We start from the raw sequence: 25,355 nt of genomic DNA on the forward strand, positions 1-25,355 counted from the left end.
TTGATTGCTCTGTCTTTCATCTCATCTATGATAATACTACACATATGTATATTTTCACACTTGTCAAACCATACAGTGCAAGGGAACCGAAATAAAAAAGTGGGTTTCATTTTGTCAGCTGTGGAGTGCAGCACACGAGGATTAAGAAGAATGCTTTTTCGTAGGGTCGAATCACCTGTTTGCGTCCACAGACTTTGTAAATAAATAGTGGAAAATTCTTAGGAGTGACACCAGTAAAACATCCAGGCAATTGACTTCGTTTGTGTGTAGGTAGGTATAGGTATTTATTTTTGTAAAGAAAATCAGTTTTTTATAATAATTTTTATGTCTAACACCACTCGATTGTCACTGTTTTGCTAGATATCACGTGGAATCTCAAGCGGTCGCATGAGACCGCGGTAACATTTGATTTCTATTGTGTCTCGATTCGCTGGTACTTGAAGGGCTACGGTGAATTTCTTGCTTAAGTAATATTATGTATTTAATTAAGTATTATTATCTTATATACATGATATGTGTAATTGTTTGTTGTTCTAAAAATCGTCTGTTTTTAAAGGGCAATTTGTCGCTTGGACGCAAACAGGCGACAATACCCTACTACATTCAAGAAAAAGCACAAAACAATTGCATTCTCCCGCCGTTTCCTCGTCCATATTTTAGCGCATACTTGTCAAAACAATGCGAGGATGTTTCAACTTATAAGTAGTTAGGTAATAAATAAATACCTACCCCCTTACCAATAAAAAGTTACACAGTTGTTGAACAATGTTTTAAAATTACATTTCTATACTAAACGTCACTTTAAAACACTGTTCAACGAACGTGTAAGTTTTATTAGCAAGGGGGCTAGTCATCAAAAATCGAGTAACACCACAAATGAAGTTTCGAAAAGTGTATGGCTATGTACCTACAAGGATCTCGTGAAAAGTAAAGACTTAATAAAATGGACAGAAGACAGTAAAGTCTTAGTAACCAAATCAACAAATCCTATTCATTTCCTGAAACAAAGGTTTATCTAAGCACTGCTAAAAATACTTCAATCGAACGAATACACGGACAGAAGTTGATTATCAACGCATTTTCTACACCCTAGGTATTTCCATACGCATTGCTATCTCTATTTACTACTAGCGACCGCCCGCGACTTCGTACGCGTGGATCCTGTTTTACCCCCTTAGGGATAGAGTTTCGTAAAATCCTTTCTTAGCGGTCATAACATCTACCTGCATGCCAAATTTCAGCCTGATCCGTCCAGTGGTTTGGGCTGTGCGTTGATAGAACACTATGTCAGTCAGTCAGTCACCTTTGAGTTATATTATATTTAGAAGTCATCTTTGGACACCCTAGGTTCTATGACCCTAGCTAGGTATATTAATATCATACCCATCGAAATCTCTATGGTAGAGTTAAGTAATCTATCACCGAGCAGGTTCAAGCACCCAACCTATTTCGGCCACAAAGCCTTCAAGTATATCCGTATTGTTGTCAAGCGGGCACTGTCAGCGTTATGGGATTGACAATTCATTGGATCCTATCACGTGTGAGGGTTTTGTAAGCCAGTCACTTAATATTTCAATGACATACATAAGGCCCGTTTTCCATGAAGGCGGACTAGAGCGGAGAAATGTCGGCCCGTGAAATTTTTCTACATACTTACATACTACAGAATTTGACAGCGGCGGCGGAACTATCTGGAGCGGAGAAGAAAAGTGAAATCTGATTCGTTATTCAAAATACTTTTCCGCTCCGCTCTGAACAAAACGTTCCGCTCTGCTCCGCCTTAGTGGAAACCGGGCCTAAGTATCCAATTTCTCAGAATTGAGCTCTAGTACCTATTGGAAAAGTAAGATAAATTATATGAAGTCACCAGACTATAAACTTTCGCACTTATTATTACTACTCGTAAATTATATTTCCAATGTTTATGCTCGTATTTTATCTTTGTTTGAAGTCAACACTTTCATCTGTACTAAAATATCAAACACAAATAAAATGTGATCTTGTTAATTTTTATTATAGAGCATACAGTTTCGGTGTGTGTTTCAACATATTCAGGAATTTAATTTTGGCAGATCAAAACCCACGTGGGCGAAACCACGCGCATTAGCAAGTATGTAATACATTCGTAAAATTAAGCCCCAATTTAATTTTTATTACTTTTTCACGAGAAACGAACGGCAATGCTTCCGATACATCTAGGGTTGCCAGGTCCAAAAACACAAAAGCCGGACTCTGTGCTTCATTTGGCCGGACATTTTACCCTAAAAGCCGGACATGTGACGGGGGGGGGGGGGGGGGTGCAATTAGTGTCATAGCTCACGAGTGAGTACTGTCATCGCGGTTGCCCAACATAACATCGTGATGCGTGCGCTTCATATTATTCTGTGGCTCGACGTTCGCCTGGCGCAGCAGGCCAAATAAAAAGCCTAACAAAAGCCGGACAGGCCGGACAAGACCGTAAAAAGCCAAACATGTCCGGCTAAAGCCGGACGCCTGGCAACCCTAGATACATCCAATATGCGCGCTAAGTGAGGATCACACTCGGAATCACGGCTGCCATTTTAATAATTCAGCGAAGGATTTGCGGTGCCCCTTTTACAAACACGATAATTGCTACCGAATTCAGTTTATTACGACACGATTCTTACTGCTTATAGATATTATGTTTTTGTTTTTTCTTTAATTTGAAGTTAACCAAATGCAAAATGAAGAATTTAGCCCGTAGTCCACTGCTGGCCGGACGAGTTGGGAGATAGTGTAAGAAAACTATGTTTTTTTAGAACATAGTGCGTAACTTTTGCGTATTGTTTTTCCAAAACTACGAAAGTAATGTGAAGCGACAGTACCTAACTAAGCGAATTTAGGTTTTATCCCCGTCAATCACTGAATTATTGTGACGAACCTTCTTCTAACGTCATTAGGGAGAAAATAATAATAATGCTATACTCTAAATTTAAAGAAATAAACCTCTTAACACAATCATATTAGCTTAATTGCATTTTCTACTAATATTTCCCTAAATTATACAAGTAAAGATAAAAATAATTAAAAAAGCTCTTTTGTTTTGATCTCATAAAAACGTTTTCAAAGAAATATCTTACCTGTTAAATATTCTCATCAAAAATATTTTTGGATTAAATTGTACAAAGCAACATCGCTCTGAAGATCTCATTATTTTTAAAGCGTCAATAAAGTCGTTTACAGACCCAAGTCGGAGTGTAGCGGCGAAACGCTGCACTAATATCCGCCTTTTGGCGGCAAAATGCCGCTGAATTTTGCCTCAAACCTTTCTCAGCGTTCATTATGTTCAGAGCAAATAGCTTCTATGTTGACCGCTTGAGGGAATTGCCGCTCTTGTAAAATCTTAAGTATTTAAAATGCTTCGAGAGTTTAAAGCCAATCTTGCTTTATATGAGGTTCGAGTGGCACTTTAAATCAATATGTTTTACTTAAAGAAAGGTTTAACTTTTTGTTCTAAAGAAACCCTATTATTATTTGCCGACATCTGTAATGGACAGTTATATGTATAAGTATCACACATACCGTATCAATACAATGGGGCAGATTGAATTTTCTTAACAATGTTCTAAGAGATAAGTATTACTTGAGTTCAAAATAGACGATATAGCTACTTACTTTAGAAAAATTTGTATTCCTAATCTCAAGCTTTAAAATAACATAGGAAGTCCAGCATTACATTTTTATCAGTCGAGTAGGTATTAGATATCACTTGAGTTCTCCGCACACTGAAGTCACTGACCTAACAATTTATAAAATTCTCAAATGTAGTCGCTAGGTCGGATGCTTCAGTAGTGAAGTGCTCAAAAGTGTGACACCCGTGGTGACACATCTCTAATATCTCCCAGGACACCGGGTGGTCTTTAGAGGTTATATTGCCCTCGATTACGCGGTTGCGAGTAACATTAACCTCTGTTACCGCTGCCAGAGGGTACTGTGTTACAGAGTTATCCGCTCAATAAATAGCCGATTTTTGTACTACACTAGACCCTAGAAACACTAGACCCTATCTACACTTCTAACACTAAAGTTTGTAAAGATAATGAATAGATTTAATTGAATTAATTTAAACTGATTTTAAGAGCGTTTACGCCGTTTTGCGCAAAAACAGTACTTTTTCAACCACCCGTTACAATCATTAACCAGTTACATTACAAATATGTTATAGGCATAAATAATTAGGCAATTTCGTCGTCTAAATAGTTGAGAAAATATTTCGATTAGTATAGTATTTAAGAAATCTATCAAGATACCTAAGTCCACACAGGTTTTCAAATTTCCACTTTAGCGTCAGTTTACAAGCTGAAATTTTTATAAAAATACTGTGAAAACGATATAACAAACATTTATATCCTATAGCATAGGTCCTTAGGCAAATAGTTAGTTGAGAAAATTCTTAGATTTAAGCATTTTACAATAAGAAATCACAAATTGAAAGAACGTGAAATACCCAAAAATCAAAGTGATTTTTACACCATTATTCTTCATTAATTTAACATAAAAATAGCTTAATATAATAAAATAACATCTTCTTTAAAATATTTACTTTGAAACGATATTTATAATTCATTGTTATTGTTTTGCTATGAACATTTGAAAACTATTAAAAAACGCCGCGCGCGAATCATTTCCAATGATGCCCCTTGAAACGCCGCGCTTCGCGTAAACGCTCTTAACGCGATACGCGGATAGGTAACATAGAAATAAAATAAATGATTTGTTTACTTCTTACCGGAAAATCTACGGGTAGATTTAATAAAAGTTTTAGAAATTTCAAACTTTACTTCCTAATATAATACGAAGTATATCCATCTGTTATCTTTTCAAGCTTTAGCCAATGAATCAAATTAGATAAGAGAGAAATACACAGAATATTTTTATTTCGGTTTTGGAAAAGATACACGTGCTAGGACGCACAGAAGGCCCGGCAGAGGTCAAAAGTCAAAAAAATCAGTTGTCTATTAATCTTTTTTTATTTACGCAGGTAGGTAGTTAAAAACCTCTAGTTTTAGAAAATAATAAAGTTCCAACATGTTTCTTAACAAATTGGTATACTTTTGCGAGTCAGAAGTCAATGATTGCATGCCTAAGAACGGTTGCTATCAGCGCGTCCTAAGTTTATTGCTTTGTTTACATAAAGTTTTGTTTATAAATTGTATTTAAAACTAGTGCATTTAACAATGGAAATCCTGGAAAAAGGTAATGTGTAACTTTTTGTCAAAATTTTAAAGTTATATGGCTGGTATTAACATGTCAAATATGATGAAAATAATTGATGATTTATTAAATATTTTCAGACTTTTAGTTTAGTTCCCCGTCGTGCCCCGTAACAATTTATACGTCATTTGTTAGCTGACAATAATTATGCTTTATTATATTTTGTATGCAATTTCACCCAAGAGTACCAAAGGCCTTGACAGTAGGGGTCCAAAGTTGCATTATTTACTTAGCTTTGAAATCCAAGACAATTTATTTTTCTGTTCTAGGCCAAGAAATTCGTTGCTCGTTTTCAAGATTGTTTGTATTTGAGCAATGGAATGTTACAAAAGGCACGAATGCTGAAAAGTCTCGTCTTGTGTACCAGAATCTAAAGTTATCATTAGTTAGTGATGAGGAAAATATTAACATGAAGAATTTAGAAAATAAGAGTAATTATCTGATTGAGAGTATTTTAAAAAGGCATCTCAGTCTACAAAAGTTTCCAAAAATAGACATTTTGACTGGTTAAGCTATCCTTATAATCACTGGTTTGCGAAATTTGCCTAAAAAAAGGAAGTCTTCTTTACCCAAAGAGTATTTTACTTTAATTTCAGTAGCATAATATAATAATATACAATGTTTTACAAAGTATTTTATTTTATTAAGAAGTTTTTCACTTTTGACCGCTGTTACATAGACGCGGGACCACTGTGGGACGGAGCGAATTTAATCGAATCGAAACGCTTATAACCGCCTTAATCAAAGTTACTTGCGCGTTGTAAAACTTGTTTAAAGTGACGTTTAGTATGGAAACAACAATTTAAACTACTGTTCAATGAGTGTGTAACTTTTTATTAGTAAGGGGGTTATTATTTATAGAAATACACGCGTTTCAAATCAGTATTTTGTAAAAATGTTCCTTGTGGTTAGGAGAGCAACGTAAAACAGATGAGGTTTATTCTTGACGTTGAAATATAGTCTTTCGACTTAAATGTATTTCCAGCATTAAAGGACAATGTTCGTTCTCCATACATTGTTCGCCTAAGAACCAACAATTTTGACATATTACTACCCGAAAGCGAAATAATACGATTCTGTGTGTAAGAACAATGATTCCTGATGGACACTTGCCATAAAATTAATGATTAAGAATATTAAATCACAGCGATTTTATAATATGTCGTTTATGACAACATGGCGTCTAATGTATTGTGTGAATGTATGAACACCGATTCGCGAAAAATGTTTTGTATTGTCGTCACGCCGAGTCGCAGCCAAATAGTATAAAATAATAGAACAAGTTTTAGAAATACAACTCGGCATTCCACTTTTATAATATGCCCACATATTGCACGTAAATAAACAACATGAATCGTAGGTTGTTTCCACCCTTGTCATCTGACACATGAAATAAACTCCTATTGTATTATAGATATCGAAGCCGAATCGTATATAATAATAGAATGGGTTTTGGAGATCACTCGGGGTTCCACTTTTATAAAATACCTACATATTGCATAAAAATAACACGAATCATGAGTTTTCTTTTCACCATTTACATCTGACACGAGATAACAAACTCCTATCTCCATGACTACCGTCGTAGTCTATGCCAAAGACTACAATATTTTAAGCAAGAAGTTTCAAACCTTAGCGGCTACGGTAACCCCTGGGCCACATACATCATGATAACATTCGGTCGACACCGGAACGAAGTCTTGCGATTATGCAAAAAAGCATCGTATTCTAGTGCGGCTATATCACGTTCAACCGGGGTTTTAATTCGACTAAAGTCCTGACTAAAGACTGGAAGAAAATACGCCGCATTGTATGAGCACTTCGTGTTCGTTAAAGCGGCTTGAGATCTAGAGCCCACATAGTTTTCTTTCCAATAATATCCGCAAGTAGCGCTGCATGATCTTTACAACAAAAACGGCAATAGTTATTAAGGTGCCAAAATTATATGATTACTTTGGCACGGTATTATACACGTTCGAAGATTTGTCATTTTCATTCATTTCATCATCATCATCATCATTTCAGCCACAGGACGTCCACTACTGAACATAGGCCTCCCCCAATGACTTCCACATCGCACGGTTGGTAGCGGCCTGCATCCAGCGCCTTCCCGCTACCTTTATCAGGTCGTCGGTCCACCTTGTGGTGGGTTGACATTGCAGAATATGACTTTTGATAGGTTCATCATAGAATTCGGCGGGGATATCCTCACGGAGGAAGTTCGTAAAAGGGCGGAACAAGATCTTATAATAATGCAAGGCCGAAGCTGTAACGCGCGTGCTCCTACGTGTAATCCGGCGAGTATGCAATAAATAGTAATGTCTGGTAAATAGTGGTAATACGTATCGTTCGTTCGTTCGTTTCAGCCGAAAAGACGTCCACTGCTGGACAAAGGCCTTCCCCAAGGATTTTCACGAAGACCGATCCTGCACCGCTCGCATACAGGCACCTCCCGCGACCTTCACCAGATCGTCGGTCCACCTAGTGGGAGGCCTGCCCACGCTACGTCTTTCGGCTCGTGGTCGCCCTCGCCACTCAAGAACTTTCCTGCCCCAGTGGCCATCAGCTCTACGAGCTATGTGCCCCGCCCCGTCTATGTCTATATGCGCTACGATTACAGGGTATCATTTTGCATAGTCGCAAGACTTCACTCCGCTGCTGTCAAATCAATGTCGCATAATGTTATCGCAATGTGTGTGGCCCTTGGCCAAATCACAGAAGCCTATGCGAAGAAAGAGCACTTGAATGACAATGAAAATCAGGGTTACCATTTTATAAGATCTCCTCACTATTGAGGGTAACAAAGTAACATTAATAATCTAGCCATTAATTACATTTATTACCTATACGAGAAAGTAAAGCAACATGCGGTTTTATTTTAATTTGTAAAATATTTGTAACAGTTTGTTCCAAATTTAGTTTTACAACAGTATTGCTGTTTCAGCTGTCACTGTGAAGCTTTGGGAAAATAAATAAATAGAAAAAATATTAACATAAATATTTATTTAAGTTTTTATGTTCATTATCATAATATGCCAATTTAAGTTACACTGTGTGACAGTCTTTGACACTAAACAAACTCTTCAGCTTAATAATACCTACCTACAGGGCGTTTTTATAGTTACTCTTGCTGATGAAACAAGAAGGGTTGATTCTACTACTGAAATACAACTACTTTTCTTACAGGACCAATATCAAATTCTCAAAAAAAATTCACATCCTCGTGATGGTGATAATTTCTATGGAGAGGTTTTTTTTTTATATTCGGTCTCTTGGGATAAGTTATTCCATTTGAGCAGTACAATTAATCCTTTTTATTTGATCACTGTATAAAAATAACACAAGTGTTTAGGAAAACTTCTTCTTTGGTATGGTATCACTACGGAGTTATAATGTCGGCAACTCTGTATCACTGACTTGTAACTTTCAAACAGTATGAATAATAAGGGCACCACATTGGTTTTCTTTCTGAAAAAAGGCTTTCACTTTTAGTACTAACCCTTTAGCACTATTTCATTGAAATAAAAATACAATAAACGCACAGAAGACTGAAATTGAGTCAACTGACGTGACATTTATAATTTGTTGACATTATGACAGTTTGACAAGACTAGGGATTGAAAAAGATTTAATTGAAAAAGTAAAATGACAATTTATTAAAACGATTCACAAGGATATAATCGATTAAAAATATTTATAAAATGTTCTGATACTTGCCTGTAGCGATTATCCAATCCTGGTTTCTACTGAAAAACTACCTCGTGGCAAGATTTTAATAAAATAATAAAATCTTTATCTTCTCTTTCACAATCTATAAAAGTTCATTTGGTCTATTATTAGGTATACATGTGCTATGAATGAGGGTTTTCGCGATTGAAAAATCCGCGAGATGGCAATACGTAGACGCGAGGTCCAAATGCTGCATGATTGGTGGATATCTGTCAATGTCATGTCAAAAATAACCAATCATGCAGCATTTGGACCTCACGTCTACGTATTGCCATCTGGCGGATTTTTCAATCGCGAAAACCCTCATTGGCATAGATTATGAGAGACTGGCAACTATACTAGGTTGATATATGTTTCTCACACTTCAACTGGCATTGGATTCAACATCGGATTCTGACACTTTTACAGTTATGATACCATGAATATCAGTTTATGGTCCTAATTATTTTAATTTTATTTACGACCTTCGACCAGTTGGACACTTTAGATAGCTTCTTGTAATAGTGTCAATATCTTTTTAGCTTTTAACGCAAATCTAGTCTTCAAAGCAGTTTAATCGATTTATTTTATTTTCAAAATCGATATTTTATTGTCTATGATGGCCGCAGGAACATCACTATACATGGACTCCCAGCAATAAAGTACGGTAATGCCTCGTACAGATTTTATCGGCAAAAATTATGGAACTTGATAGGTTTTAGACCATGCCACGCACCAAAACGTCCGGAAGTTGTAATAGTATTATAGAATAAACGTTGAAAGACTTATTTATTTAATTTTTCAATGCTTAAGTGTCCATTAGAATGAAAGGGTGCTTAATGTATTAAAAAAAATAGAAAATAATTATGATGGGTTAATGTTTTTGGGCGGTTTTTTAGGCGGTTTCTGACAATGTCCTTTATTTTCAAGATAAATAGAGAAAAATTGTTCAAACTTATGACTTAAATGTTACTATATTTCAAGTTACATGATATTTGCGTGTATGCAAATTTTTAACTAACTTGTATTTTTATTAAGCATTTTAGTTGCTGTTATTACCACTTAAAAAAATACTACTTTTAGGCTGGGTTGCACCATCTTACTTTAATTTTGACAAACGTCAAAAATCTGACAAACTCCATACAAAAAGCACCGGTTTCTCGTTATAGTTACCGTCAAAATTAGGTGGTGCAACCCAGCCTTAAATCTACAGATATTTGATATGAACCTTGTGACAAAAGATATTACATTTTTGCTTTACGTGGAGCTTTTACAAGCTGGCATTCTGTTTTACACCTCACAAATAATAATTATAAAGTTCAAACATGTTAAATCAGTTTCCCAAACGTATTACCAGCATATTCGAACTATGTGGGGTCGAATCAATTTAGTTCCATCAAGACACGGGGTTCAAACAAATACCTACCTCGCCTCAGAACTTTGGAAATTAATCAGCATGTTATGTTAGCGAGGGTATGATTAAATATAGAGGGAAGTTTAGGACTCATACAAATAGTACTGGAAAGTTTATCCAGTAAACCATTGTTGATATACTCGTAATACTACGAGTTACGGTCGACTCATAATATCAACTATTAGAGATGGCCTCTACCATGAGTTTACCTACCGAGCATCTCGCTATCGAGTCCGTAAAAAAATGTATGGCAAATTGTACAGCGCCTCTAGCGGTTAGTAGCAGAACCACAGCAAAACTAAAAACACTACCATGAGTTCATCTCAAATCGTTAGGTAAAAAACCTATCTAAATGAATACGATAGCGACTAAAGTTTTTAATTAGTTTCATACAAATAACTTACCATGAGTTGCAATTTTCAAAGATGTCATCGAAAAATACCTTAGCTGTCACAGTAACGTAACTCACTGGCTTATTGACGTGTGAAAAGCAAAATAAAATTGTGGTTTTAGGTCATTTTAGGTGTTTTCTTTATTAAATTATGTCGGAAAGAAGTTTATTACGCTGGAACATGTTATCAGCATGTGGGTAGACCTCCCACTAGGTGGACCGACGATCTGGTGAAGGTCGCGGGAAGAACTTGGGAAGAACCTGGATGCGGGCACATTGTGGAGATCCTTGGTGGAGGGAGAGGATGCTGCGTTTCCCAGAGATATGCGAGGGAATTGTGTCGTGCGAAGATGTCTAGCTGTGCTGTGAAAATGTGTGCGGGTTTCCGACAAAGCTGTGCGAGGAAAATGTATCGTACGAGGATGTGTAGCAGAGATTTGAAAATGCTCATTAGTGTTGTACAGCCTGAGCCTTTTCCACCAGAGATGTGCTGACCGAGGCGAGGTAAACGAAGCGATTCTATTGGTTCTTTACAAACACATCCTTCGCTACGCATCCTCGCACATCTCTGGTGGAAAGGCAGCCTTACGAGATCATGATAGAAAGCTAATCCGACAATGAATATTTTCATAGGTTGAAATTTACTTTTGTTTTTAATCAGTCTGTGTATTATCAAGTATTATGTATTAGGTTTTGTGAAATAAATATAGTCAATAAAAAATAATCATTTTATTTTCAACTAGCTTTTGCCCGCGGCTTCGTCCGCGTGAAATTTATTTTGTCACAGATCGTCATAATTATAGCCTATATGTTAATCTGGGTTATAAACAATAATACTGTAAAGTTTCATCAAAATCCGTTCAGTAGTTTTTGCGTGAAAGAGTAACAAACATCCAGACATCCAAATTTTCGCATTTTTAATATTAAGTAGGATATTAGTAGGATAATAATATGTATTTACTTAATTATTATTACTGACGAGATTGCTACTATGTATGTTTAGTGACCATGAAAGATTAAAACAATATAATGTATTTAATTAATTATAATATCTTATGTCTTTATTATGGATTTAATTTACAAGTAGTTATTTACAAGCACTCTGCTCTAAATCCTTTGGCTTCAGGGAAGAACCTGGACCGCCACCAGTCCAGTGTTCCCTTGGCAGCTCTGTGTATGCGAGTTGCCTTTCTTCTTGCTGTTTAGTCACTCCACACCTTAACAAATAAACATTACAAATAATAATGACGAAATAAGATAAAAGCAATCAAAATGAATATAGTAGTAGGTATTTATACACACTTTTCTAAATTTCTCAGTAGTTTTCGTGTCGCCGGTGGCATCAGCATTTCACGTTCGCGTGTCCGTTAGTTCCACCCACCATTGACTATTGTTGGCTCTTTCTTGGGGTCCTTCAGTGGGCATACTCAGATCGCCATATCTATAGAAAAACAACTTTATTGTATCTAGAAAATATAAATCTAGCACTCATATTACTGAATTTTAGCTAGGCACGTGGAAGTTATGCTGGAAAGGTTGTATTTCTCCAAAAAAAACCAGCTCAAAACTATTCGTTTAATTTTGAAATTCCTCCACTACATAGTGTGTTTATTTTTACTTAACTTACCTTTCCATAAATTCTACAATCGGTTTAAACGGATAGGCACAGGTTGTCATTTTCCTCTCCTGGTTAAAATCCAATTTTTTGTGGAAAATTATTCATCAATAATCCTTCAATAAAACATGTTTTGTTATCTGTTGTCATGACAACGGCTGCGTCAAAGTCGCAATGACAAGAAATAAACAATACAAATTTAAAATCATCATGTTAATGCAGCTTTAAGCACTGTTCTAGGACACCTAAATTTTGCAGTGTTATTTTTGACATTTTCGTTATTTCCTACTCTATCTTTTCTATATAGTTAGAAAGAAGCGGCATTCGTTCTTTCATTCATCCATTCATAGAGTGTGAAGTTGGATACGTTAACATGCTCACCAACATGACCTCACAAAACCATCGAATTATCGCTGGCGAGTAAAGTATACGGTAATTGAACTCATGGTATGATTTTAAGGCAAACTTCATCGATCCACGTTTAAACTCTATCGACTGTAGTATACGAATCCAAGTTTTCGATGGCAACTCATGGTAGAGGCACAGACTACAATTTAATAGCAAAACTTTTTTTTTTCATAAATAAAAAGATTGTTAATTTTATTGTTAGTAATTTGTTATCACACAAATTACTAATACCTACTCCCGTTAGCCCCTCGTACTAAGCTAAATATACTTGTGTCACGAGTGAGCTCAACACAATAGTCGAGCGGCGGCGGGATATCTCTTCAGTATTTCAACTGAATAAGTTGCCAATTTTTTTAGTTTGATGTGACGTCATCCAAATAGAGGCATTTGACGACGGTATAATGAAACTGAAATGAAATAATTTTTCAAGCCATGCTGCATATCATCTGAAGTCAACGCACTGCGCAATCTGTTTATCTCTGTGCCTCTACCATGAGTTTGCCTACCGAGCATTTCGCTATCGAGTGCGTAAAAAAATGTATGGCAAATTGTACAGCGCCTCTAGCGGTTAGTAGCAGAACCACAGCAAAACTAAAAACACTACCATGGGTTCATCTCAAATCGTTGGGTAAAAAACCTATCTAAATGAATACGATAGCGTCTAAAGTTTTTATTTAGTTTCATACACTGTTTTGTTTTTCATGTTATTGCATGCTGTACAAGATGGTTTCTTGTATTAACGTTTTGTTGATACCAAATCTATTTGGACTAAGAAAACAGTTTCTTTATCTATCACTACGTTTGTTTATCAGACACTCTTTTCAGGAAGGTACATTGTTAATGTAATGAGAATAAACAATTTCCTGCTCCGAGTGTGTGATCTGGAGCCTAAACTAAGGCTACCCTGTATAAGAAATAAAGAAAGAAACTGGACTATTACTTTATTATTCCTACACTTTGTTTAAGTAGCAAACTAAACTGTCTATGTATTCACGAGTTTTCTTACTAACAGCTAGGACTTTTATCAGTTGTTTATCTCAAATAAGCACAAATAATCAAAATTTATCTTAGTTCCGTCTGAGAGAAGCAATAAATATCCAGAAAACATTTATAAATAGTATAGAATTCACTTACAAATACCAAAATACGATACTCCAATAAGAGGCGTTCAATAAGAAAAAGATACTGTCGAAGGGCGAACCCTATCGCGAACGATACGAATAGCTGGGTTCTGGTATAAGACAGAAAAGTATAGCAGGCCTGTTTATTTTATTGTTTCTATCAGGAACATGAACGTTATTTTTTTAAAGGTTTCAAGTCGTAGTTAAATTAAAAATATCCCTGATAACACCTCCAATCTATACTGATATTACGCGAAAGTAACTGTCTGTCTTGCTTTCACGCTTAAACCACTGAACCCATTTTGATGAAATTTGGCATTGAGATAGTTTGAGTCCCGGGAAAGAACATGGGATAGTTTTATCCCGGTTTTTTAAACAGGGACGCGCGCGATAAAGTTTTTCTGTGACAGACAAAATTCCACGCGGGCGAAACCGCGGGCGGAAAGCTATTTAGGTAAGGAGAAGGTATAAAAAAAATGTGGTTTTACCACAATACAAAAGCGGACGACTATCGTACTAGCGTTCCTCAAATCTCGATTTCGCCAGTTGCGTGGTTTCTCCTAATTCAGGTTAATACATTACAGATAACTTGAAAGCCGATTAAAATAGATTTAAGATATTAAATTCTTCTTTTTTTTACAAGTTGCGTTTTTACTGTCAATTCACCTTACAATATATGCGTTTCCTACGATCCTACTGTATCAATTTCCATAGTACTATGGGTATTTTCGAACAAAAAGAATGAGTTGGAAACCTATTTATTTGCATGTTTGCGAATGAAGCGGCGGCAAAATATATGGATGCCAATTATTCATCAGTAATTGCTGGCTGAACACGTTTTTAAAGAGTTTTGTTCCCGTAAAATGTGATTTTTTAAATGCTTGTTCAAAAATGTAACGGAGGTAAATAGTGGGTAGACCATATTTTAAGCTGAGTAGGGCTTCTGTTGTTACGACTTTTCTAAAGTTGGAACTCTATTTTTGTCTCTTATCTAGAAAATATAGCATCCTAATATGGATAAAGGGAATCTTATCTCGCTGTCTTTATTGAATTAGAGTTTTCCTACGAAGGTTAATTCTTGCCAAAAGTGGAACTGTAATCGGACGAACGGTGAATTCCGATGTAAGTTTAGTGATTTCATATAAACTATTATATTACTAACCTGGTTTCCGAAGACGCCGCTCAGCTTCTTCTCCATTCGGTTCAAGCAGCTTCCCAGCTCTGGGCTTCTATCAGCCCTGTTGTAGATACTGACCACGCAAACTTTTTACCATCGAAGCAATCAATGTTAATTCAATTAAAATTAACTCTTTAAATAACACTTAGTCAATATGCTTTCACTATAATTGTTAGGTACGATGATAAACCGATAAAACCGCGACTCGCACGATTCGAAACGTGCGCGACACGACGACAACTGCAACTGACGATGTTGCCATTTTCAACAAGTGTTGCAATGTTACACGTTAATATTTTGAAATTCTTGAGCACTTATTAATTACAAAAAATATGCAACACATTAATTACGAAAAATATGCAATACTTATACCTACGTAATATGCTTAAATTTAAATCATTTAAAAGATCAATAATATGAAAGAATAAGCAAAAGCTTCCAATGAGTGAAAACCTTGCGATGATGTTTAATTAGGTACTTCGTCTAATTTTATTATGAGTCAAAATTATCGGATATTCCCCACCCACGATGTCAAATGCATAATTTGGGCTAGAATAGCATTCGATATTCCAAATAATCGCGACTTCCTATAAGTATCGATTTGATTATATTATTTTTTCTTACTAACTCGCCCCCTTTGTTTCAGACTCCACACCCAGCGCGATGACCCCATAACATGTCACAATCGCACCGCTGTGCCCGGTTCACCCCAGCGCAGCATGTGACGGATCTGACGTGATGCAACTAGTAATGTTAAACTTCCTAATCATGTTCGACGTGGTGTTCATATTCTTCCTGTTCTTGATCGCGGTGACGTGTGTGATGAACTATATGCCGGGTCGCAAGCGGCAGGAGGCGACGGCGGAGGAGGTGGACAATGACGTCATCCCACCGCCTCCTCTATTTGATGACGACGAGCCGTCGACGAGTCGGGACACGTACGTGGTGATACCGCCACCGATGGACAGCGCGAGGGCTAAAGACGGGTGCCCGATACACGTCGTTTAGCATAAGCACTGATAATGTGTAAGTATTCTAGTTGCATGGTCACTCACGTATTTTTCGCTAGTTCAATGAGTTTTCTTTCCCTTGGGAAAACTGGACCAGCCGGGCTAGGATGCGCGCCGTGATAAAATCTTAACGAAGAATCGATAAAATGGCGCGATAAAAGCTTATCGCGGCGCGCATCCTAAGCCTACTGCCTCCGCAAAAGTTGCAGCATGCACGTCGATGCAACCGCAACTAGGTACATATTTTGTCTTTGACTTGACGCTCTGGGTACATCACGTAGCAATAAGTAAACCTTCAGTTTCCTCATCTAGATCAGTAGGCCTAAGATGGTAATTTTTCATGCTTGATTGATGAAACAATATCCACTAAAAACATATTATTTATTTATTTATTTATTTATTTATTATTATTCAATCATCTTACAAGCTAACAGAATATATTCCAAAGCGCTTATAAGACTAATTGTACATAGGTTATCATCATGTCAAATATAATTAAGTCAACGCATACTTATTTGGACCATCGTTTCTGATGATAAATTCTTTCATTTCCACATCTGCCTCAATATTTACAATCCCTTTCCTCAGCTATATTAAAATTCAAAATCAACGTCTAATCAACCCTTCCTTGTTCCAGATCAACGTAGGAGTTTATTACGAAGAAGCCTTATGAGAATGTAGGTGTCGAAAATTAAAAGATGTAGACATTTTTTACCATTTAGTCGAGTTTTCTTGTTACGTTAAGACTATAAACGGTGGAATATGGGGACTCAAGTGAAGGTACGTACTAATGGAATTAGGGTGGATGCGTTATCACAGTTAGGTATCAAAATAAGGATGTTAACTTATTAATAGATTAATAGCAGCTACAATGATTGCCATGTTCAGTTGATTTTACTGTGATTTTGATTTCGGCCTAATTTATTATACCTACTTGATTAGTATTTTTATTGTAAAACCAACCAGCACTAACTAGACACTATCTTTGTCATATTGTGAAAAGGAGTATGTGAAAAGCTCATGTTACAAATTAATATCCTTTGTGTTTACTCTTAAACCCAGCTCGCATATTGTAACAAATAATTGGTATCTGATTTTGATTGTATGATCATCAAAACTCCATGCGACACCATAGAAGCATAATATTTGCAAAACTTTCAGATTTTATTAAATCAAACGTTAAAATTGTACCTCAAAGTCAGGTGACCTACAAAACTAAGAGCGATATTCTGTCGTTCACAAAAATAGAATAGATACGTCTGCGTCTTAGGTCCGGGTTATAAAACGGTCTAATATTCCACTTTGATCACCTGGATTAGATCACCCAGGTGATCAAAGTGGACTCCAGGCGAGACTTTGGTGTCTTTGGTCACCCATGGTTAAGATCACCTAGGTAATCAATGTGTACTTCTTATCCATCAAAGGATGCCAAAGTGTCGCATGGATCTGTCCTGTATCCAAATATTTAAACCAATCAACAACCTCTATCTCTGCTTAAATTTCAATCGAATTTTGGGCTTTGTTCTACGCACCTTAGTGTCTGGTTGGGCAAACACATTCGTCGTTTACTTACGAGCTCTTTGTTAACAAGTAAGTAAATATTTTATGTAAAGTGTTCAACGCGAATATTTGCAAGTGCTTGTATAAATGAATGTGACTGAATAATAGGTAATATAGATAATGATAGAATAACAAATAGTGTATGTTCCGCTTGCTACTTTGTTCTAGGTTCGAATGGTGCTGTCAGCGCTATTTTGTATAGTGCCATCTCACTAGTAGTGTTGTCATACACATCTGCAGGCTCACTCAAATGCCAATTAGCGATTGCAGAATACTAAAATTATTGAAGTAAAAAACATCTGTAAATTTTTGATAATAAAAAGCGTTAACTTTTATTCAAAATCTTCTAAATTAGTCGACAGGCGTATTCTAAAATTGCTAATTGGAATTAGGGTAAACCAGCTGATTCTATCACGATTGGTCTTTTAAGTACGCAATTTATTGAAGATGCGTTATTTGTCAAAATTAAATGTCATTCTAGTCATCCGTAAGCTGGTTTAATCAAAAACCGATCTACGTGACTGTCTAGCTTACACGCTAGCTCACAGACACAAGTGGTGACTATGTTTTGTTGACAGAATAATAATTTCATTAAAAAATAAAGTGCCAGCGCTTAACTCAGCCAGTGACAAGTTAAGGGGGTTACATGGGAGGGTGTTTTTGGACGTCAAACGTCAGCAAGAGACTATGTGCTTTAGAGTAGGCGCACACCGTTGATTTTTCGTCGGCCGATAGTTTAGTCGGGCAGTTGATCAGTATGGGTATGTATGGGAGTGCGCACACTACGCCGATTCGATTTGGCCGATTCTTCATACAATTTAAAATCGGGCACAACTATCGGCCAACTAAAAATCAACGGTGTGCGCCTACTCTTAGATTTGTATACTCTGTCACGTCATAATATTTAATATGTCAATGTCATCTCTTCCCGTGCCGCTCCCACTCTTCAGGCAGAGGCAGTGACTGAGATAAACGCTAGAAAATTACAAGGTATTCAACTTTGGAGTAGTGTTTTTATAAAATCTATCTTCAGGTACATAAAACCCTAGATGACACGCAAATTATTCACAAAATTCTAATATTATTGTATGTTATTTTTAAAATCTGTTATTTTAAAGTAATAATTTATAGTGGAAATACTACCTTTCAATGTAATATAAAACAATTTACCCTGAATGGACATCATAGACTAATCGCATTAGTTATAGTTATACATTAGAATAAGACGTAATAATAATAAATAAAACTTCGTGTCTATTTATTTATTATTATTATAAATAATTATAATAAAGAAGACAATACATGTATTACGAATGTTCTCTCATATCATTCTGTTTAGGTAAGTCTATCCGAGTACAAGTTCGTTTTTGATGAGTAAATTGTATAAGTAAAAAAGTAAATTTTATTAAGGGACCTTCATTTTTAGATCATCTATTATTTTGTAAATTACTTTTGTAACTCGACACTCGAAAACTCAGGTCAATGTTCGTAATTCGATATTACCCATAAGTAATCGAAAACTAAAAGTAGGTAATTTTCCTGAAACAAAGATCTAACTTTTTCACCTACCCTGCTACAACCTTTTCATCTAGCGATAGACATGACCTGAATATTCACTGTCAAATAGGTATTTATTAACCGATTGAGTCCCAGACGGCATTAATTAATGTCATAACAATTGATTATCTATTGTGTCTAGATTCGCGGACCTTGAAGGATTAATTTGTCAAGGTCTATGTAAGGGTCTATTCAACCCTATTCCTGATCACCTGAATTTGATCACCCAGGTGATCAAAGTGGACTCCAGGTGACATTTTATCCATAGATGATCAAAGGACACCAAAGTATCGCCTGGAGTCCACTTTGATCACCTGGATGATTGAATCCAGGTGACCAAAGTGGAAACCTATGTAAGAGGTTGACTAAAACCTAGAATATTTCTGGGAACGTTTTCGTTTTGATTTATCATCGAAATAAGCCAGCAAAAATGGATTTGAGAAACATAATAGACTTTAAAAATCGGGTCAAATATTCAAGGCATTTGATCTTCCCGAACTGCTGCCTACAAATTAATCCTTTCTTACTAATTAAGACCGCTCGTTTTATCGTAAAATTGCCTACACATTTCGGCTTCTGTTCCCGAAAGTTCGGCAACTTTAACAATGTACCGTTGTTGGTTCTAAATTATTAAATAAACATGCAAAATCCAACAATATACACAGTAATTTGTGTGTAACGAATACGTTTGTGTATAGGTTTGTGGTGAATAGAGGTATACGTGTTCTGTTTGACAAATATCCTTTAGCAAGGGCCTTAATAATATTTACTTACCAATATCATGGGAGGGTTTCAGAAATTGCAACATTGTATAGTAAATACGGAAAATAATAAGAACAAAACCTCATGAAATTAACGTGCTTTTAACGACATTTTTACAACAATAAAATGTACTTTAACTTATTGTGTTAGTGACTACCTACTATAGACACCATTTTAAAATACAAATGGGTCGCAGAGCATAGTTAAAATAACTTCTTAATAAAACTGTAGTCTTGTACAACCTGTATTTATAAACATGACGATTTGTTATAATGACAATTTACTACATTTTAAGTTTTAGGTAGTTTTACTACAGTTCAAGTTTCTATGAAAACATTTGTGACTGAAAATGTAACATTTTGTAACCTTACAACTGTAATTGTAAGAGTAGGCGCACACCGTTTTATTTTCGTCGGCCGATAGTTTAGTCGGGCAGTTGATCAGTATGGGCATGTATGGGAGTGCGCACACTACGCCGATTCGATTTGGCCGATTCTTCATACAATTTAAAATCGGGTACGACTATCGGCCAACTAAAAATCAACGGTGTGCGCCTACTCTTAAACGTAGAAATTAATGGTATAATTTGAAAAATCTTTTTTAAGAAACAATTTATCTTTATTGCTCCTAATAAGTTGATTTGTATTCATAATACGAATACTTAGGTAATACCTTATTAGAAAGAAAGAAAATGTTTATTATTTTAATATATTAGCAGACTCTTTAATTAATTCAATTACGTTTATACTAAGTACGAATGTACCATATTAATGTACTTAATAGGTGGTTACCTATGAAATTGCCAACATTTTCGCATGTACGAGTATTCATAATGTCCGATAATTTCTATACATCTGCGTTATGACGTACACCCAGAGATTTAAAAAAAATATTGGTTCTTCACTTAAAAAATAACGGTTTTTCCCAATTTGTTTCTTTTTCCAGGAAACTTTTTCAATTTTTCTCTTCATAAGAATACGAACCTTCCACGAATTTCAATGGTATTTTTCAGCCGTTTTCGAGATTTTTCTTAGAAACACGTGTCATATGTCACTAATTCATTTTTATTAGAATATTTTATTTCTAGAATTTAATCTACAAAAATAGGTTCACACTCTTCCAATAAAGTAATTGAAGTGGCTTTTACTCCAATAATGTTATCTCATCTAAACATCCAAAATGATTTTTTTTCCGTGGCACTTTCATAGTTAAACACCTATCAACATAATAATTCGAAAATGTTATATGATGACTATTGTGTGAGCATAAAAACTAAATTGAACATCAATTGATGTCACTATGGTATGGGTACAAAAACTATTAATGTTAAACAATAATAATTAATAGTAAAAAACACCAAATAATCATATTAAGTTCTGTTCATACGTTTGTACGCTTTGCATGTCATAAAATAACGTGCTGTTATTCCTTGTGAGTTTATTTAGTTAATAGTTACTTTGAAATATTAAATCAATATTATAATAAATTACTGTTAAAAGAACATTTTAAACGTATCAAATTTAAATCCAGTAGTTAAATGAAATAACAAAAAGTATAAAAATCAAGAAATTACATACACTATGTGATATAAATATACACAATTTTTGAAATGTAGTTATAGTGAACATTGTTTTAAAATTATTGTTATACGAATGTCAACTAAAGACGCATTAATTATGTAATTAATAAAATGCACTAAAGCAGTGTCGTCATAACGCAAAGTTTGTTTTATTTCTTCCTGTGAGATTAATAATACTGAGTATTTTACATTAATATAAATTATCATAATCAAGATTGAATACATATTTTCAAGAGCAGAAATCACATAGTAACTATAGAAAAATAACCTTTACATCATCGCCACTTACAGAAACTTACAGAATTAGTTTAGCCTCAGTATGTACATACAAAGTAACCTAGCTGTTTATATCCTAAACTTTAGCTTCGTTAAGTCTACAACTGGCCTAAAAATTAAATAAACTTACCTGTAGCAAATAAACAATAATTTCTGTTTATATTACTTGATTGGTCGGTGGTTTTCCAAGGAACTAAAGAGTTTCATCTGCGATGACAAGCTTCCTATAGAAAATGAAGCATAGTTTCTAATTTTAGGCGACAATCTACGTAGAAATCGAAATGTAGAGTCGCACTTAGATTAACTATTTAATGCTATAAAGCTTATGTTGATACATAGAATGTCTATTAATACCTGTCAATCAACATATTATTATACATGAAAAATAGTCGAATTAAGAACCTCCTCCTATTTTGAAGTCGGTAAAAATTAGGTAGAAAGGGGAATGAGAAAATATGGGCTTAAAATTAAGTTACGTAATATCAATCAACAAGACATTACTGGGGGAATGGATTTCCCCAATTTGTAGGGTTAACCAGTTTCCACCGCGGTGGCTATTTGCCCAGAATTAATTGGAATTATCAAAGATCCACTAAATGTATTCCAGAGGCTGGATTTGACCTTGCGGACGAAATTAATAATTTGCTAAAATTTCTATACAAAGATGAAAAGTTATAGAAAAATACATTTCATATTTTTCGCGAAATGTGTCGGTAATTTCTGAAAATCTTAACAGAAAACAAAGCTTTCGTTCCTTGGAAAATTTAGGCCCATCTAGCAAAGACCGTGTAGGTATAGTATGTCAAGACCCTGTAGGGCAATAAATACTGTCAACAACATAAATACTGTTATAAAATTGATAAAAATCGACTCAAAGAGTTCACCTGAACTGTCTCGGTATCTTTTGTAAAGACACCTGTCTAGACACGGACATTGTGACGCGTGGCTTGCGGGTAACGCGGTGAACGTTCTGCGAGTGAACGAGCAATGTTCGGTTCGCGAGCGAACATCAATGAAGAGCACTCACTTCAACAACTTCGTATTAAACGGTCATCATCATCATTTCAGCCACAAGACGTCCACTGCTGAACATAGACCTCTCCCAATGATTTCTATATCACCAGCTTGGTAGCGGCCTGCAGCGTATTAAACGGTCTTAGACCTTGTAACTTGTAACTACCAATATCAATATTTATTATTTTTTATACTACCTATCTGTCACAAAAGTTAAGGCTGGTTTTAGTGTCATGCGGACCGTCCGGTGCGGACCCGCTCCGCATGGCCAATCTGTATGAACTTCAGTCTAAGTGTGCTATAAATACATTGAAGTTAAAATTTAGATGCCTATTTGAATAAATTTTGGAGACCCAAAACAGCCCTCTCATTGAAACGCAAATAAAAATTCGCAAGACATTTTAATGAACACAATCTATTGGTACGCCAATAAAGTGTCAAGATAATTTTAGGTGCCCGCTCCAACACCTGGCCCGTTCGACAGTTAATCAATAGGGCAACACCGGCGGCACGTGAAATATGGCCCAGGCCAGCTGCGGTGTATTAATTGATATTTTTATGATTAATTGAAGGTAAGCAATACAGAAATGATTGCAGATGATAGTAATGAGGCTGATATTATTACCTATTGGATTAGATTGGCTCTGGTCTTGATTAACCTTAAATATAAAAATTAGAAAGATGAAGATTGCTGTTTAAATTTGTAATTACGTCATCATCTTCAGGTCATTTATGCCCGTTTTCACCATCAACCCCTAACTTTTAAGTGACTCCTAATAGTACACATAACAGGAATTTTATTTCCATAGGGGTCACTTTAAAAATTAGGGCTTGATGATGAAAACGGGCATTAGTCTCCTCTGCAGGAGCAAGCGACTCTCTCTAATTTACCAGAGGCAAAATATGAAGGATTTGGACTTCACAACCAGACGGGTTGAGAGAAATTAATCTCTGTAAATGATATCTTCTCGCGACCTTAACCAGATCGTCGGTCCACCTAGTAGGAGGCCTGCCCACGCTACGTCTTCCAGCCCGTGGTCGCCACTCGAGAACTTTCCTGCCCCAACTGTAAAGGTCGCGGGAAGAGCCTGGATGCGGGCAGCGCAGGACCGTTCATCATGGAAAACCTTGGGGGAGGCCTTTGTCCAGCATTGGACGTCATTTGGCTGAAACGAACGAAATGATATCTATAATTGTGTGAATTCATAGATGTGTGCTGTGCATCTAAATATTCAAAAATGCGTCTACATAACCACAAAACTTCTAAAATATTCATAATGACGATTACCTAAAATATTTGCTTTTAATTTCAGCTTTAATCCTGATCCAAGGCTTACCATTTAATAAGCGATGAGCCTGAATAATTGAAAACCAGCAAATACATCAGAATAAATCATCTTCGGCAAAAATTCTATCCGGCCTTTTAGTACGGTTCCTTTTGGTAATATCTCATTTCTTGGAAATCCCGTCGAAACCTCGCAAATAATGGGGCAGTTATGATATGGTCGATGGAGGATAAGTTACACTGAATATTTTTATTTTATTTATTTATTTAATAGGACAACCAACAAGACATACACTGGAAGACAATCAATATTTACAACGTATTTAACTTAATCTAAGTGCTGCCTTAATTATAGGTTGCCACGGCATGCAATAGTGGACTTATAGGTACACTAGCTTTCCGCCCGCGGCTTCGCCCGCGTGGAATTTTGTCTGTCACAGAAAAACTTTATCGCGCGCGTCCCTGTTTCAAAAACCGGGATAAAAACTATCCTATGTTCTTTCCCGGGACTCAAACTATCTCTATGCCAAATTTCATCAAAATCGGTTGCGAGGTTTAAGCGGGAAAGCGTAACAGACAGACAGACAGACAGACAGACAGACAGACAGACAGACAGACAGACAGAGTTACTTTCGCATTTATAATATTAGTTGGGATAAACAGTGTCTACACTTAAAGAAAAGAGTTTCTTCAGCGAGTATTATTTAGCTGGAATAACATTTCGCCAGCGACTCGATGCGAAGCTGTTCAGGATTTTGCGCTTAAATGAAGGTAGCTTGTCCCGTAAGACATCTAGATCAAGATCGAGGTTCCTTGATATACTGTTAAACTGTCTTTGGAGTCTGTTCATGGTGGCGTAGTGACCTAAATTGCTAAATATAGCATATCAAGCTTCACATTTTTGTTGCAAAGTAGCATTTATTGTAGGTAACAGCATAAGATGCTGCAGTAGGTATTTCTCTTAATGTACTGTACTTTAATACTTGGCTATATTATGTTTTTCACTGTGAAATTGTGACTTCCTTTAGTTTAAATAACGTGTGAGATTGACATTCACAAACACTACTATGAGGTCTCACAGTGAGCGTGGACGCACAGGATGACACACGAACCATCACAGAGCTCTATTCAACGCTGTGCGTTCGATTTGCGAGTGTCGAGTTAGATAAGGATTCAGTGTCACCCCATCATTATGAATGGACGTTCAGTTTTTTCCGAAATTTAAATGTTTTCGGGAAAAATA

The 25,355-nt window shown here is 35.9% G+C and overlaps 2 long non-coding RNA genes across 2 annotated transcripts in view; one reads left to right on the forward strand and one right to left on the reverse strand.

Moving 5' to 3' along the window:
• Positions 1–17,222, forward strand: part of LOC135072665 (uncharacterized) — a 38,118-nt gene extending 20,896 nt beyond the window's left edge. The window contains exons 2-3 of the long non-coding RNA XR_010257473.1: positions 15,716–16,095; positions 16,717–17,222. This is a non-coding gene — a long non-coding RNA (uncharacterized LOC135072665). The remainder of the gene's footprint in view (positions 1–15,715; positions 16,096–16,716) is intronic.
• LOC135072667 (uncharacterized) lies at positions 8,222–9,862 on the reverse strand. Its single transcript, XR_010257475.1, has 2 exons — positions 8,778–9,862; positions 8,222–8,703 (listed from the first exon to the last, which is right to left on the reverse strand). It is a non-coding gene; the product is annotated as an uncharacterized LOC135072667 (long non-coding RNA).
• Positions 17,223–25,355: the final 8,133 nt, after the last annotated feature.

Source organism: Ostrinia nubilalis, chromosome 6 (genome assembly GCF_963855985.1).
Source record: "Ostrinia nubilalis chromosome 6, ilOstNubi1.1, whole genome shotgun sequence".
In the NCBI taxonomy this organism is placed as follows: domain Eukaryota; kingdom Metazoa; phylum Arthropoda; class Insecta; order Lepidoptera; family Crambidae; genus Ostrinia; species Ostrinia nubilalis.